This window comes from Scyliorhinus torazame, chromosome 9, assembly GCF_047496885.1.
Source record: "Scyliorhinus torazame isolate Kashiwa2021f chromosome 9, sScyTor2.1, whole genome shotgun sequence".
Lineage (NCBI taxonomy): Eukaryota > Metazoa > Chordata > Chondrichthyes > Carcharhiniformes > Scyliorhinidae > Scyliorhinus > Scyliorhinus torazame.
Genome location: NC_092715.1, coordinates 68,903,680 through 68,921,231, shown reverse-complemented (window position 1 = coordinate 68,921,231; position 17,552 = coordinate 68,903,680). Strand labels below are relative to the sequence as shown.

The 17,552-nt window shown below is 47.2% G+C and overlaps 1 protein-coding gene across 2 annotated transcripts in view; it reads right to left on the bottom strand.

Moving 5' to 3' along the window:
• Positions 1–5,720, bottom strand: part of LOC140429280 (uncharacterized) — a 172,240-nt gene extending 166,520 nt beyond the window's left edge. Inside the window, exon 1 of one of the 2 annotated variants that reach the window (XM_072516072.1) lies at positions 5,565–5,720. The gene's annotated coding sequence lies outside the window, so the exon portion shown is untranslated. Of the gene's footprint in view, positions 1–5,468; positions 5,539–5,564 lie in introns of those variants that run through there. The other variant, XM_072516073.1, reaches the window with a different exon arrangement.
• Positions 5,721–17,552: the final 11,832 nt, after the last annotated feature.

Here is a 17,552-nt window from a genome sequence, read left to right as displayed (position 1 = left end):
CGAAAACACTATTCCAAATTCATTGTGGTTATCCTATTACAGGCAGTCTCTCAGACTTCCAACACAACTGATTCCTGAAAACTGCGTCGTCGGTCAAAACATCGGTCGGAACTGATTTTCCCACAGGAACATTAGTTCCTGAACTAAGGCACGAAACCCTATTTTCACCAAATGGTGAAATGTTTTTTTAAGATCTTGCGTCAGAATAATTGCCGTACATTTTCCCATGACCTAGTGCCTACACTTTCAAAAACACTTCTATACCAGATCTGAGGGGTAATTTTACCCAAGGTTGTTGACAGGTGGAACATAACAATTGGCAAAGACCAACAGTTCATTGGCATGGTGCCATAAATTGGAAACCGGCATTGTAAAGTCGAAACATGGATGCTATCTCCCTGGCTCTACAATCAACACCTCAACAACAAGGACACCTACGTGAGACTATCGTTAATAGACTACAGCTCCGCCTTCAACACCACTATCCTGACAAGACATAGAACCAAACTCTGCAATCTTGGACTTGACTCCTCCCTGTGCAGCTGGATCCTGGACTTCCTCACCAACAGACCGCAATCTGTCAGGATAGGCAACAGCATCTCCTCCACTGTAGTCCTCAACACCAAGGCCCCGCAAGGATGTGTCCCCAGTCCTCTACTGTACTCCCTATACACACACACACACGACTGTGTGGCAAGATTTAACTCCAACTCAATCTAGAAGTTTGCGAATGATACGACTATGGTGGGCCATATCTCAAACAATGACGAATAGCTTGAAGTTCCTGGGGGTCACCACCACCAGTCTGACCTGGTCCACTCATGTTGATGTAACAGTCAAGAAAGCCCAACGTCTCTACTTCCTACGGAAGCTAAAGAAATTCGGCATGTCTGCATCGACTCTCACAAACTTCTACAGATGTGCCATAGAGCGCATCCTGTCGGCTGCATCACAGTTTGGTATGGCAACTGCTCGTCCCAAGAAACTGCAGAGTGTGGTGAACTCAGCCCAACGCATCACACAAGCTTTCCACCCTCACATTGATTCTGTCTACACCTCCCACTACCTCAGGAAGGCAGACAGCATTATCAGAGACCCCTCCCATCTAGGCTTTGTCTTCTTCCAAACCCCTCCATCAGACAGAAGATACAGAAGTCTGAAGACCCGCACATCCAGACATAGGAACAGTTTCTTGACTCCTTAACAACTCTCCCTCGAACGGCAGCGCAGTGGATTAGCCTTGCTGCCTCACGGCGCCGAGGTCCCAGGTTCGATCCCGGCTCTGGGTCACTGTCCGTGTGGAGTTTGCACATTCTCCCCGTGTTTGCGTGGGTTTCGCCCCCACAACCCAAAGATGTGCAAGATAAGTGGATTGGCTATGCTAAATTGCCCCTTAATTAGAAAAAAATAATTGGGTAAACTAAAAAAAGCAACTCTCCCTCGGACTGATCTGTTCTCTGTAAGAACACTATTCACGACGCCCTATGCTGCTCTTGCTCATGTATTTGCTTTGTTTGGCCCCTTGTTTCACACCAAGTCGATGTACCATTTGTCAATGTACTCTTGTCGATTATTCTTTTTTGTCTACTAATGTACGTTCCCTTGGCCGCAGAAAAATACTTTTCACTGTACTTTGGTACATGTGACAATAAATCAAATCAAATGCTGCAAGTGCCATTCGTTGTAACTCAAACTTCGCAAAGTTGAGGACTGCCTGCACTATAGCAGAAAAATAAAGAAAACCTGTTAATATACAGTTTTGGACAACTGAGCCCAAATATTTTTCCTGAATTGTTCAGGGTTTAGGCAAGGGGAAACCAACTAATTGACACGAAAAGATGAGTTACAGTCTAACACACATTCACCCATGTAATTCAGCCACTATCCTATGACAATCCATAGAGTTGAAGTTTACCTTATTACAATAACACTCCTATTCTACACATATGCATTAATTGATGATTTAATGGAAGGTTCCACTTGTATTAGATTTTGCAGCATGTTAACATCAATAGCACTTGGTAATTGATACAAACCATTCACACTACAGAAGGTACGAATTAGAGGTGCCTCACTTTATGCCATGCAAAGCCCTTTGTTTCCCTCACCCAAGTCTACAAATCTCAACCTCGCTAAAATAAACTTCCCACAGGAATATGCTTACTTCAGCAAGTTTTCCTCCAACACTTTAGATTTGTAAGGAAATTGTTTTGTTGCCCCCCTATTCATTATCCAGAAAAGCCACTTATAGAACAGCTTCAAATAAACTGTCCATCAAATAAGTTCCAGATATTAATACATGTCCAATCCCCTCTACAATAGTAGCAACTGTTTTTTTAAAAATAAACAGTGCAGGAGGCTATTCGGCCCATGAGTCTGCTCCAACCCTCAAAAACAGTATTCTACCTAGGTCCACTTCCCCATCCTATTCCTATAACCCCGTGCATTGATCACAACCAATCCACCTAACCTGCACATCTTCGGACTGTGAGAGGAAACAGGAACACCTGAAGGAAACTCACGCAGACAGAGGAGAACGCGCAAATTCGACACAATCACCTAGGCCAGAATCAAACCCAGGTCCCTGGCACGGTGAGGCAGCAGTGCTGACCACTATGCCTTCCGTGCTGTCTTAAGTGACATGAAGGTAATGCCTAAACATTCTATGAAAAGTCCCTCAGAGCAGATAACAAACAAAAGCAAAATCAACATTACCTCCTGAGCTCCAGTGAGGCACAGGGATTCCGCAAATCTCACTCAAGAATATCCAAGATTGCTCACCTCTCTAGTAATTTTACTAGTCCGTAGTAATGTCATGCTCATACAAACATCAACATGGTCAGTCATAATCACAAAAGCACTGGTAATTCTATGCAAAGACTGTATTAAGACATTCCAAGGCTGATTAGATTAGGGATTTAAGTTTTGAAAACAGATGGTGTTAAACAAAACAAATTAATAATTTTGAAAAACAAGCATGCAAAAGAACACCAATGTTGGTTTCTCCCTTCTTTCACTTGATCTGATTAATCATGATGAATAAAACAAATCTTTACAAGGTGATGAAACAGGACAGAGTACAGCTCCATGCATTTAAAACAGCAAACATTAAGACCGTGCGCATTTCTGTGCACAAACATTATCATAGACAACTGATGAAACAAGAGGGGAGTTCTGCATTGTTGACCCACTTATAATTATTTTTGCCCGGAGTTGACAAGAAGCCAGAGCTTACAATATTACAATATTACCCAAAACTAATTATCACAATTTTGGAAAATTACATTGTAGAAAACGTTTTAAAAAACTATGTTTCGATATGATATATTCACACAGTACAGGAACTAGCTTGACCATGGTCTGTGGGCATTGCTGCCTCACAGCTCCAGCGACACAGGTTCAATTCCAACCTCAAGTGACTGGGTGTGGAGTTTGCACTGTCTCCCTGTGTCTGCATGGGTTTCCTCCCACAATCCAAAGATGTGCCGGTTAGGTAAAGCGGATTGGCTATGCCCTTAAATTGTCCCTTAGTGTCCAAAAGGTTAGGTGGGGTTACTGGGATAGGATGGAGGCAATGGAGGTGTGGGTTTATGTAGGGTGCTCTTTCCAAGGGCTGGTGCAGACTCGATGGGCCGAATGGCCTCCTCCTGCACTGTAAATTCTATGATCCTATAAAAGAAAGTCTTGAATTTACATAGCACCTTTCACAAGTTCAGGATGCCCCAAAGCGCTTTAGAAGTGGAGTCAGGAAATGCATACGCACTGATGAATTCCAACAAGACAGTCAAATGAATCCATTCTAATAAGTAATCCTGACAAACCATACCGGGTTGTTGTGAAGTGAAAATTCACTGGGTTGTCCTTATTGCTGCTCATTATGACACACCCCTGTCAGAAACAATTATGCTCTAACTTTGTACATGAAGGATCATCAATTATAACTGAGCTAACACAAAAATTTGTACAAGCAAAATCCAGCCCCCCCACAAAAGAAAAATCACAACACACTGTTCCTTACTCTCATGTCAACAACAGATTGTAATCATGTGCAAATAAACATCGGCATTTCTAATTTTAACTGGCATCTTTTAGTCTCAGGAAGCATTTGGATTGGCTTTTTCGTATTCAAACACAGGGCACGCAGCAATTATGACCCATTAGAAAGACATTTGCCCACTACTGGATGTATGCACACAGCCACATACCAAGATGAACAAAGGCCAGTTCTGCACAAGAGTCGTATTTGACTCAAAAACATTAACCCTCCACAGATGCTGCCAGAACAATTTTTCCAGAACTTCTGTTTTTACTTCAGCACCACCCCGGGTTGGCCCAGCTTTAAATTATGCCCCCTTGGTCTGGTCACCTTCACCAGAGGTTTCTCCTCATCAACCAATTCAAAAGAAAAAACAGAAAAAAGATTTTTAAAAAAGGGATTATGAAATCAGAACTAAATCATATTAGCCTGAAACCATTCCAAAGTACAATCAACAATTGTTTAACCATTTTAGAAGTTAAGTTTATTTATGCAATACTAGCAGATGCATAGAGTGTAGTCATAAAAATTAATTGGATACAAATATCTTCAGAGGTTTGACACAGTATCAATATATTAATAGTAGTTTAGTTTCCCCCATTACACAGGTCAATGGCATTCAATTACTACAACATTTTACCAACAGTCACATTTCTTTTACTGAGAAAAGAGGCAAGAATTAATCTCAAATGGTCAACTCCTTCACACATCAGTTAATGTAGCACTAATGGTAATCTTATGGAACACAAGCCCCATAGTTATTTGTTGTTGAAAATATTGCTCAAGTCAGTCTGCAAATGCAAGTGAGGTGTATTCAGAAGAATGAATCAAATCACAACCCATTTCTAATTCTATTGTTCAAGCTACCGTCCACCTGTTCCATTAGGTCCAGTTTGAACTGCCAAGTTATGGTCCACTTTAGTAGTTCCCTATCAAGTCCTATTGCTGTCTTACATATTTTCTTTGCAACCTGTAAAGTAGGTGTTGTGTGGCGGGGGGGGGGGGGGGGGCATGCGTTTGACACTCCAGTTAAACCCCGGACCTGTTTCTAAAATGGGCAATCTAATTATACTTGGATAGAAAAAGGGCGCAAGGAGGACGGACCATGTTGGGGCTGACAAGAAAGATTCGTCTCAATAAAATTACTTCAAAATTCCTCAGAGTAAATCATCCAGAGGTTTTTTTTTTCATAACGCGCCACAACGACGATCATTTGAACACCGGCTGATCAAGGGTCTTCCTAACACTCAATTTGCATTTTGGGGGATCAGCTCCATGAGAGATTCAGTGCTGGAATGTCCACCATCGCGCTCTCTCTCGTTGGTTTTGTTGTCCTCCCCTCTCTCGCTGCTGTTAAAAAGCGCATGCTCCGATGCCGATTTGCACATCAATCCTTAAATCCAACCGTTCACCTACACTCGCTAATACCTACCGCATCTTCATTGCATCCAGGGCCTTCCACTTCCAACATTAAACCACAATCGACACTGAGCTTCGAAATGGGGCAAATTGCAGAATAAACACATACCAGAGGTCAGGTGCCCGAATTGCTTCCCCTCCGACTTTGGGGTGAAGTCTTGTCGAATCTCTGTCTGTGGCTCTACCCCGTCTCTTGTCTCTCGCTGCTCTACTGCTTATTAAACCCAGTGTGGAGCTCATATAAAGCTGACGCACGCAATGCGACGCCGGCGATTTAAATTAAAGGGGCACGGTCTAACTTAAAACAATAACCCCCCCCCCGCCCCCAGCAAAATTACCAAATCCAGTAAGGTTCTGGGAAATCAAACATATACATTTTAGAACCAAACAATCTAATTTACAACTGACTTCACAAGAGAAACAACAAGAAGCTGCTGACTTTTATTTTATATAAGCTACATAAGTGAAAACAATGATTTCAGAAATAATATTCAAGTTTTGCTGAGTTCACCTTAAAGGGCCATTGCTGCCCCTTAACCTTTTCGGATGAGGCTTTTTACTCCCCCTCCGTTAGGCAACAGAACACAATAGAGTTTTAAAAAGGCTATCAAAATATGAAAGATTTGAAGCGTAACTCTTCATCAAAATATTATTTGTATTTGAAAGGTACCATTTATGTCCCACTTACCTTGTTGGTAGCCTTGGCTCAGTTGGTAACTCATTTGTCTCTGCGACAGAAAGTTGTGGTTAGAGTGGTCAAGTTATACAGTACAGAAGAGGCCCTTCTGCCCATCGAGTCTGCACTGACAAAAGGACACTAAATCTCCATTAATCCCACTTTCCAGTACTCGGCCCATAGCCTTGAATGTTATGATATTTCAAGTGCTCATCCATGTACTTTTTCAAGGTTGTGAGGTTTCCCAGCTCTGCAACCCTCCCAGGCAGTGCATTCCAGACTCCTACCACCCTCTGTGTAAAACGCCTTTTCCTCAAATCCTCTCTAAACTTCCTGATCCTCACCTAAAATTATACTCCTTTGTTATTGGCCCTTCAACTAAGGGGAAAAGCTGCTCCCGATCCACCCTGTCATTGCATCCCTAAAATCTTATACACCTAAATCAGGTCCCCCCTCAGCCTTCTCTGCTCTAAAGAAAACAACCCACGTTTATCCAGCTTCTCTTCATAGTTAAAATGCTCCATCCCAGGCAACATCCTGGTGAATCTCCTCTGCACCCTCTCCAGTGCAATCACATCCTTCCTGTAGTGAGGTGACCAGAACTGCACATAATACTCCAGCTATGGCCTAACCACAGTTTTGTACAGCTTCAATTAACATAAACTCCCTGCTCTTATAATCTATGCCACGACTGATAAAGACAAGTGTACCATATGCCTTCTTCACGACCCTATTCACCTGTCCTGCCACCTTCAGCCATCTGTGGACAAGGACCCCAAGATCCCTTTGTTCCTCTGAGCTTCCACAGACAATAAGGGACCTAGCACTGATCGCTGTGGTACGCCACTGGACACTGGTCTCCGTCACACCAAAAACCTTCTATCACCAACATCTGTCTCCTACCACTAAGCCAGTTTTGAATCCAACTTACCAGGTTACCCTCATCCCATGTGCTTTTGCCTTCTTTATCAATCTCCCATGTGGGGCCTTTCCAAAGGCTTTACTGAAATCCATATAAACGACATCAACTGCTCTACCCTCATTTACACACTCAAACATCTCCTCAAAAAATTCAATCAAATTTGTTTGGCATGATCTCCCTCTGATAAAACCATGCTGACTCTTCCTGATCAAACCTTGCCTCTCCAAGTGGAGATTAATTCTCTCCTTCAGAATTTTCTCCATTAGTTTCCCTACCATAGATGTGAAACTCACTGATTTGTAATTCCCTGGTTTATCTCTCCCATCCTTTTTGAAAAGTGGAACTACATTAGCTGACAATCCTCTGGCAACCCCTGTGGTCACATAGGAATTAAAAATTTTGGTCTGAGCCCCTCTAATTTCTTCCCATGCCTCCCACAGCAGCCCGGGCTTTGTCCACTTTTAAGCCTGTCAAAACCTCCAGTACCTCCTCACTCCTTATGTCAGACTGTCAAGAACCACACAGTCCCTCTGTCTGAATTCTGCATCTACATCCTCCTTCTTCCGAGTGAAGATAGTTCAAGTCCTACCACAGGACTTGAGCATAAAAGTCAAGGCTGACACTCCAGTGTTGGGGGTGTGACATTTGGCTGAGATGTTGAACTGAGGTCCCATCTTAAGGGAATGTAAAAGATTCCAGAGTATTATTTTGGAAAAGAGTGTGAAAACTATCTTCTGGTGTCCTGGCCAATATTTATCCCTCATAGAACATAGAACATAGAACGATACAGCGCAGTACAGGCCCTTCGGCCCACGATGTTGCCCCGAAACAAAAGCCATCTAACCTACACTATGCCATTATCATCCATATGTTTATCCAATAAACTTTTAAATGCCCTCAATGTTGGCGAGTTCACTACTGTAGCAGGTAGGGCATTCCACGGCCTCACTACTCTTTGCGTAAAGAACCTACCTCTGACCTCTGTCCTATATCTATTACCCCTCAGTTTAAAGCTATGTCCCTTCGTGCCAGCCATTTCCATCCGCGGGAGAAGGCTCTCACTGTCCACCCTATCCAACCCCCTGATCATTTTATATATCAGTCAATATATAAAAAAGAGTAACCAACATCCAATGCTTGTGAAAGGTGCTATATAAATGGAAGGCTTTCTTTTCTGCCGAGTAACATTACTGCAATGAAAATAAAACTGAGCACATCTCTGCTAAAAGAAGGCCAAATTTTCTTCCAATTTATGGTTTCTGACCACAGTGTATAATGTATCCATTTTATCCAAATGGCAACAAAGCTAAATGGCACAAACCATTTGAACATTCAGCTTACAAATTTGCTACATGTTGTATTTAAAGAAGGAAGGTGAATTTGCCAACTCGATTCATCCATTCAGAAACTTACAGTTGGGAAGAACAACATTACAATGTTATAGGACATGATCTATAGGCCCCATTCGTTACAGATATAAATCTTGTTGTGGCCACTAAATGTTGTGAGACGGCCAAAATGGGATCATGCGATCATCAAAAGTGAAAATCAGTGGTGATGACCACGCCACGGCATGGAGGCACCTGGAGGCCCTGGGGGTTGAGGGTCAAGACTGGGCATTCCCCTCTGACACCCTGCCAGTGCCCCCTGACAGTGACAGGGGAACTACCAGTGGGAACCGCCAAGTGGGCAGTGACAAGTGGGCACTGCAAAGTGGGCACAGAAGGGGGAATGCCAAGGGGGCTCTGGCAGGGGTTGGACCCCCCTCCATTGGAGGGTTCCCCTTATGTGTGAAGTGGGGGGAGAGAAGAGAGCCCCGATTACAGCGTGGGGGTGGGGAGAGGGGAGAGCCCCAGTAACTGTGTGGGGGGGCTACCCCAATGTTGATATTGTGGTAGGAGGGGTGTGCCCTGATGCTTTGGGGGTGGGGTCTATAATGGGGGGGGGGGTTGCAAAGGGGGCCTTATATGTAACTTTGCCCTCGGTGCGCCCCGATCTCAGAATCCCTGCTTTGCCAGTGTGTTTGCCCCCCCCCCCCACCCCCGCCCCACCCACAGCTGGCTGTGTGATCCTTGCAGAGTGCTGTTTATACAGGCAAGAAAAGGTTCCTGTGAAGCCAGCAAGTTTCACACAGCATTCCTCGCCTCACCCAGCACTGTGTAAATTCTGGGAAAATTCTGCCCATAGTAATCCAAAACCTTCTGCAAATTATTCAATTGTTATTAGCTCGCCCATCATTAGTCCGTTCCATGTGTGGAATACTCATTTTCGAGCAAAGAATTTCCTGAAAAGCAATGTTAAATAAGAACTTTGCCAATCTGAACTTCTGTCTCTTTGTCCCACTGTCATTTGGACCACATAGGAATGATCTGGCCCTCAAATTCCTTCCCATTTCTTCTGCTAATTTTCTATGCTATCTGCCATCTGAGGCAGCCTGATGTACCTGTTTAATACCCTCTGCATTATCCTGAGCCTATGTCTTCAGATTTTGAAGTTTCCAGCAATCTCAGTCATTCTATAAGAGTTCAAGTTATCTACTTTCTTAAGGCTGTTGAATAACATTGCCCTCGAAACTAGAGTAAACAATATCAGGTTTGCCAACCCTTTCTCTTAGCCATTTTGCCTGCACTTTTCTGCAGTGTCTTGCTTCAATATGGCAACCAGAAATGTAGACCGTATTCCGCAGTGCTGCCTTGTATAGATTTGTTATCATCTGATGTTATTTGTACTCAATCCTGATGTGTGTATATATGTATATCACAAGATCCAGGTATTTTGCTTCCTTACTGCTGAGACATAGTGCATTGTTTTTTTTCAGCTTGCAACCCACTAAAATTTTTGCCCCCTCTTTTTTATTACTCTCACCTTTGAATCAGAGGTTCTGGGTTCAAGTTACACTTCAGGCACATTAGCACATAATTCTGGCTGACATTCCATTGCAGTACTGAGAGAGTTTTGCATTGTTGAATTTGCCATATTTCAGATGAAATGTTAAGCAATGATCTCATCTGCTATCTCTCAAGTGCCTATAAAAGGTTTCATGGTATTATTCCCACAAGACCAGAGGTATTTTATCAATGCAATCCAGGTCAGCATTTATCACTACTATCTGGTCATTATTGCATTTGTAGGATTTTGGCGTGTGAAAATTGGCTGCTGACTTCCATACATAGCAACCGGGACTACACTTCAAAAATACAAAATTGTCTGGAAAACTCTTTGAAAGGTACTAATATTATTTTTCTTTGTTCTCTTCTGTGTTGCATCTTGTGGGCTAGAAACATTCAGTTTACATTTTCACTATTTAAAACTATTTCCTCGTTCCTAGTCGCATTACTTTATATTTGCCCTCATTAAGTTATTGTTGTCTACTCATTAGCCGACCTTCCCAATATATCTAGATATCCCATTATAGCCTCTTCCCTGTAATTTAACCTCACACCAATTAGGTATCATCTACTAATTTAAGGAATATCTGTCCTCAGCATTAAATCATTTATATATACTGTAAATAGGAATGGCTAAAGCAATGATCTACTTATTCTAGTAACATGGAAAACTCGCAACTAGCCTTAGCTTTCTCTGATTAATCCAATCCTCAATCCAGGTGAGAAGCTTGCCTCTTATGATATGGATTACTCTTGTGCGGCATGGTAATAAAATTTTTGCCTGGAAACTAAATATAACACCACCACAGAAATTCCATAGTTAGCAAGCCCCATCATTTCCTTGAAGATGTCCAGTAAATTTGGTGGGCAACATCTACTTCCCACAGATTCACATGGATTTCCTCTGACCTAATTAGTTGTTTCATTCTCCTCTCTTTCAGAATGCCTTATTTGGCTGTGGTTCTGCAGGTCAGCCACATGCCTCTTTATAATAGTGAGCGGAATCTTACCAAAGAATGGGACCGTTTCAATTCCGGTGAGAAAAACAGAGTGAAACCCGGCGGGATTTCTCATGGAATTTTAAGCCTTTTAAAGAAAAGTTGTTCTCCTTGGCGTTCTTGCTGCCAACCGCAACCATCCCCCCCCCAACCTCACCCACACCCCCTGCTGATTTGCTCACCCTGGTGAAACGTACTCACTGCAATCACTGTGGAGTTCCATATAAATGCCTGCCCAGCACTATTTCCAGATCCAGTCTTGGAGGTTGGCTGCCAGGAAACCAGCACCGCGTTCTTCCGAGGGAGCCCTCACCAGACTCCTGGATGGTGTACGGCAGAGGCAGAATGTACTATACCTGCAATCCGCGAGGCGGCCCACCAGCAAGGTCGCCACCCCCACCTGAGAGTTTAGCTGCCTTGGTGAGTGCCAGATGTCTCCAAGAGAACCGAGCAGCAGTGTCACTGAAAAATGAGTCACTGTCTTCACGCAGCCAGGGTACGTCTGCCACCGTCAGTCTCTCACTGCACCCCATAAATTAATTTTAAAAAAGATTGCCGCAACCTCAGCTGTAGATCCTGGGCAGACACCTAGATGTCGTGTGAGGATGAGGAAGCGTAAGAAACAATAGGCACCTAGTGGGCATGAGTGAACATAGGCATGAGTTAAGATAGCTCACCACTGTAAATAGGCACTTGTAAATAAACATCACTTTGTTGACCAGCAGATCAGCCTCCCTGCCATTTCATGGTGCCATGCTCCACAAACCCCCAAGCACATGGGGCAGGCTTCTCTGTCTCCTGACGCCAATTTCTTAACCAGCGATCGGGCAGAGAATCCCTTTTTGCGACCCAATCGGGGGTGGCGCCTGTTTTCGGATGTTCCGCCCCCTCCAAAACAGCGTCATCAAGGAGCGCGCCACACGCCGTTGGGATGGCCTCAGGACGTCACCTGAAGGTCCTCCCCAGATGCTCCGCCCCTGATGGGCAAAGTTGCTGACCGCGCAGGAGATGTGTGATCTCAGCGGTCGGGAACCCGGCGTGGCGGCTGCGGACTGTGTCCAGCGTCGCCAACGTCAGGCCAGAGCCGTGCTGCTGGCCATGGGGGACTGCGGCGAGGGCTGAGGGGACTGGTGGAGGGTGGCTTGGGGGTGATGAGGGGCTGTCCAGAGGGCACTATCTGGCAGGTCGGGTCTGCGCGCCGCCGGTGCCATGTGGTACGGCTGCAGGTCGTCGCCATGCACATGCGCGGCCACGGACCCGGCAATTCTCCAAACATTTATATTGAGACGGCCATACCTTTTATGTGGCGCGGCTGCTAGCCCCTCACCGGTCGGAGGATCGGTGCTGGGACCGCTCCGATTTTCCCCATGTAAAACGCCACAGATCCTCTGGACATAGCCCCAAAATTGGAGAATCCAGCCCATGGTGCTTTATCCCTGTGCAGTGTGAGAGTGGCAGCATTATGTCTCTCCCACCTCCCACACTGATGACTTAGTAAAGACACGCTGCTGTAGGAAATCCCCCCTCTCACCGTTCAGGCCTACCATTGCAGCCACTCTTCCTGAGGGATGAGGATGCCATGGGCTGATAAAGTGTAAAGAGCCTGACTTCACACTGGAGATTAGTTGGAGGAACACACCAGGACCCCAAACCTCGAAAGAGGCTGTTGCAAATGAGAGATCATCCCATGTCTGTAAAACCCATGATAAGCCCATTCATTGGCAGGACATATTCAGCTCTCTGGAAGGCAGGAATCAGGTGAGGTGAGAGTGACTGCCCTTGACATCAAGACAGAATTTGACCGAGTATGGCATCAAGGAGCCCTAGCTAAATTGGAGTCAATGGGAATCAGGGGGAAAACTCTCTGCTGGTTGGAGTCATTTCTGCACAAAGGAAGATGGTTGTGGTGGTTGGAGGTCAATCATCTCAGCTCCAGGACATCATTGCAGAAGTTCCTCAGGGTAGTGTCCTAGGCCCAACCATCTTCAGCTACTTCATCAATGACCTCCCTTCCAACATAAGGTCAGAAGTGGGGATGTTCGCAGATGACTGCACAATGTTCAGCACCATTTGTGACTCCTCAGATAATGAAGCAGTCCATGTCCAAATGCAGCAAGACCCAGAAAATATTCAGTCTTCGGCTGACAGGGGGCAAGTTACATTCACGCCACACATGTGCCAGGCAATAACCATCTCCTATGGCGAGTAACTCACCTCCTGACCCCCAAAGCCTGTCCACCATCTACAAGGCACAAGTCAGGAGTGTGATGGAATACTTTCCACTTGCCTGGGTGAATGCAGCTCCAACATTACTCAAGAAGCTCGACACCATCTAGGACAAAGCAGCCCGCTTGATTGCTACCCCTTCCACAAACATTCAAACCCTCCACCACTGACGAACAGTGGCAGCCGCGTGTACCATCTACAAGATGCACTGCAAGAACTCGTCAAGGTTCCTGAGGCAGCACCTTCCAAACCCACGACCACTACCATCTAGAAGGACAAGAGCAACAGATACATGTGAACCCCACCACCTGTATGTTCCTTCCAAGTCACTCACCACCCTGACTTGGAAATATATTGCTATTCCTTCATGTCACTGGATCAAAATCCTGGAACTCTGTCCCTACCAGCACTGTTGGTGTACCTACTCCTCAGGGACTGCAGCAATTCAAGAAGGCAGCTCACCACCACAATCTGAAGGGCAATCAGGGATGGGCAATAAATGCTGGCCTCACCAGTGGCGCTCACATCCCGTAAATGAATTAAATAAAAAATCACTGAGGAAGGTAGGAGCATCACTCCGTCGTCAGTGCAAGATCTTACCCCTGCAGAGTCTGGCCAATCGCTTTAGCGCCCTGCCCATGGAATCTGGTACCATCATGAAAACCTACCACTGGCACACATTAATGCTGAGATTGCAGTCTCCATGGTTGGAGATATCCTCACTGTGATGAACGGTTACTGTATTACTGTATCCTTGTTATCATGTAAGGTGATGTCCCCTTTAAGACCGGGCTTGGAACCCTGGAGGATGCCGCCTCCGCCTCCGCCCACCTGGGAGCCGTATATAAGGGGCCGCCTTGTGGGCGGCACCCAGTTAGCACCCGTCTCGGCACCAGGCTAGTTCTTAGCTTATTAAAGCCTTTTTTACCGTTTTACTCTCTAAGCGTCGTTATTGAAGGTACAACAATTTAATAAGCTAAACTACATCAGGATGGACACAGGCCTAAAACCAGAGAAGCTCATGCTCGCCTCCTCATTGGAGGTGACCCGACATAATTTGGGTACTTACCCCGCGGACTCTGCGAGCCCCCCCCGGACTTCCTCAGACTCAGCCACGTTACAGGCCTGCGCTGCGGGGCGACCCGCTCATCCTGGGGGCATGCCGTGCTACCTCTGCGGGCAGGGCCAGCATCCACGCCCATGCTGCTCAGCCCGCTCCACGATCTGCAGCGACTGCGGGAAGAAGGGGCATTTTGTGAGGGTCTGCCTGGCCAGACCCAGGGGCCAGAAAAACAAAGAACAGCCGGCCCGAAATTCAGGCTCTCAGGCCCGCAGGCCTCACAATGCGGCTGTGCACCGACCTGACACACCCCCTTCTGACGCATCATCCGCCTTGTGCGAATCATGGGAGCGGCCATTTTGTCAGCGGCCATCTTCTCGACCCGACACGTGCGACCGACGGCGGTGGCCATTTTACAAGTCCGACTCGGCTGAGGACTCGGACTACCCGCGAGTGGGAGCGATCACCCTCGACCAAACTCGGCCAAAACATCTGCAGAACACGATCATGAAGGTCCAAGTCAACGGGCGTGACACTTCATGCCTCTTCGACTCCGGGAGCACGGAGAGCTTTATTCATCCAGAAACGGTAAGGCGCTGCTCCTTGCTCCCACGTCCCAAACCATAGCCCTCGCATCCGGGTCCGACTCGGTACAAATCACGGGGTACTGTATTGCGGATCTTTCGATCCAGGGCGCCAAATACACCCGTTTTAAACTTCATATCCTCCCCCACCTCTGCGCCCCCCTGCTGCTCGGACTGGATTTCCAGTGCAGCCATCAAAGCCTGACACTGAAGTTCGGCGGACCCTTGCCCCCCTCACGGTATGCAGCCTTGCGACACTGAAAGTCGCACCCCCTCGCTATTCGCGAATCTCACTCCCGACTGTAAGCCTGTCACCACAAGGAGCCAGCGGTACAGTGCACAAGACATGACTTTTATCAAGTCAGAGGTCCAGCGTTTACTGGGAGAGAGGGTCATCGAGGCTAGCAACAGCCCCTGGAGACCACAAGTGGTGGTAGTCCAGTCTGGGGATAAGAAACGGATGGTCGTGGATTATAGCCACACCATAAACCACTTCACGCAGCTTGATGTGTACCCCCTTCCTCGCATAGCAGAAATGGTAAATCGGATCGCCCAATACCAAATATTTTCCACGGTCGACCTCATATCCGCCTACCACCAGCTCCCCATCCGATCAAAAGACCGCCCCTGTACTGCCTACGAAGCAGCCGGCCGGCTCTTCCACTTCCTCAGGGTCCCCTTCGGCGGCACAAATGGGGTCTCCGTCTTTCAAAAGGCGATGGACCAAATGGTGGACCAATACGGTTTGTGGGCTACATACCCGTACTTGGACAATGTCACCATCTGCGGCCATGACCAGCAGGACCATGACGCAAACCTCGAAAAGTTCCTCCAGATCGCCCGAGCCCTTAACCTGACCTATAACGAGGAAACATGCGTTTTCCACACAACCCGGCTAGCCATCCTCGGCTATGTCATGGAAAACGGGGTCCTAGGTCCCGACCCTGACCGCATGTGCCCCCTAAAGGAACTCCCCCTTCCCCACAGCCTCAAGGCCCTCAAACGGTGCTTGGGCCTCTTCTCCTATTACGCCCAGTAGGTCCTCAAATATGCAGACAAAGCCCGCTGATGCGCAATCAATTACACTCAAGACGAAGTGATTTCATAACTGAAGGCTTTAATCTACTAGAACTTGTTCCCCAGCAGCTTCGGGACAGAAGGTGAAGGCTGCTGGGACAGCACCATTTCGTATACTCCGCCTGTCAGGGCGGAGCTACATAACAACGGCCAATGGTAAACTCCTGGGTCTAACCAATAGTCATCAGCCTCTTAGGTACCGCAATACCTGGTATTACCACGTTCACCCCCTGTTAAAAAAGAGTCTGGCGGGGTTGGTGGCCAGTGGTAACAGTCGCCTTTAACGTGGTATGATCAGGTATGGAGGTACCGTGCTGTCGAGGATATTTACAAAGTGTTCGTTCACAGTTAAAGTCACAGCGAAGCAATCAGTCGATCGGGTAGCCTGGTCGTCCTTCTGGAGCAGGATGGGTCCGGGTGTCGCTAGCCAGGTTGGGAGCGAGGTCCCGGAGGAGGACTTCCTGGGGAAAACAAGGAGACGTTCATGAGGTGTCTGATTTGTGGTTGTACAGAGCAGTGACCGGATGGCGTGGAGGGCCATCGGGAGGACTTCTTGCCAGCGGGAGATTGGGAGATTCCTGGACCGTTGGGCCAGTAGAACAGTCTTCCAGATCGTTTGTCCTCCCTCTCCACCTGTCCGTTTCCCCGGGGGTTGTAACTGGTCGTCCTGCTCGAGGCGATGCCCTTGCTGAGCAGGAATTGACGCAGTTCGTCGCTCATAAAGGAGGACCCCCTATCACTGTGTATGTAAACCGAACAGTGTAAAGATACCCTGGAGGGCCTTGATGACGGTGGTTGTGGTCATGTCTGGGCAGGGGATGGGGAATGGGAACCAGGAGTACTCGTCAATCACGTTCAGGAAAATGTGTGTTGCGGTCGGTGCAGTGGAGGGGGCCTTTGAAATCCATGCTGAGGCGCTCAAAGGGGCGGGAAGTCTTTATCAGGTGCGCCCTCTCTGGCCGGTAGAAGTGCGGTTTGCACTCCGCGCAGATTTGGCAGTCCCTGGTGACTGTCCTGACCTCCTCGATGGAGTAGGGCAGGTTGCGGGTCTTGATGAAGTGGAAGAAACGAGTGACCCCCGGGTGGCAGAGGTCCTCGTGGAGGGCTCGGAGGCAGTCCACTTGTGCAGTGGCACAGTGCCGCAGGAAAGGGCATCAGGAGGCTCGTTCAGCTTCCCCGGATGGTACAAGATCTCATAGCTGAAGGTGGAGAGTTCTCTCCTCCACCGCAAGATCTTGTCGTTTTTAATCTTGCCCCGCTGTGCATTATCGAACATGAAGGCAACCGACCGTTGGTCTGTGAGGAGAGTGAATCTCCTGCCGGCCAGGTAATGCCTCCAATGTCGCACAGCTTCTACTATGGCTTGTGCCTCTTTTTCGGCCGAGGAATGGCGAATTTCGGAAGCATGGAGGGTACGGGAGAAGAAAGCCACGGGCCTGCCCGCTTGGTTGAGGGTGGCCGCCAGAGCTACGTCGGACGCATCGCTCTCGACCTGGAAGGGGAGGGACCCATCGATGGCGCGCATTGTGGCCTTTGCAATGTCTGCTTTGATGCGGCTGAAGGCCTGGCGGGCCTCCGTCGACTGGATTAGGAGTCGGGCTTTGTCTGCGTAGTTAGGGACCCACTGTGCGTAATAGCTGAAAAACCCGAGGCAGCGCTTCAGGGC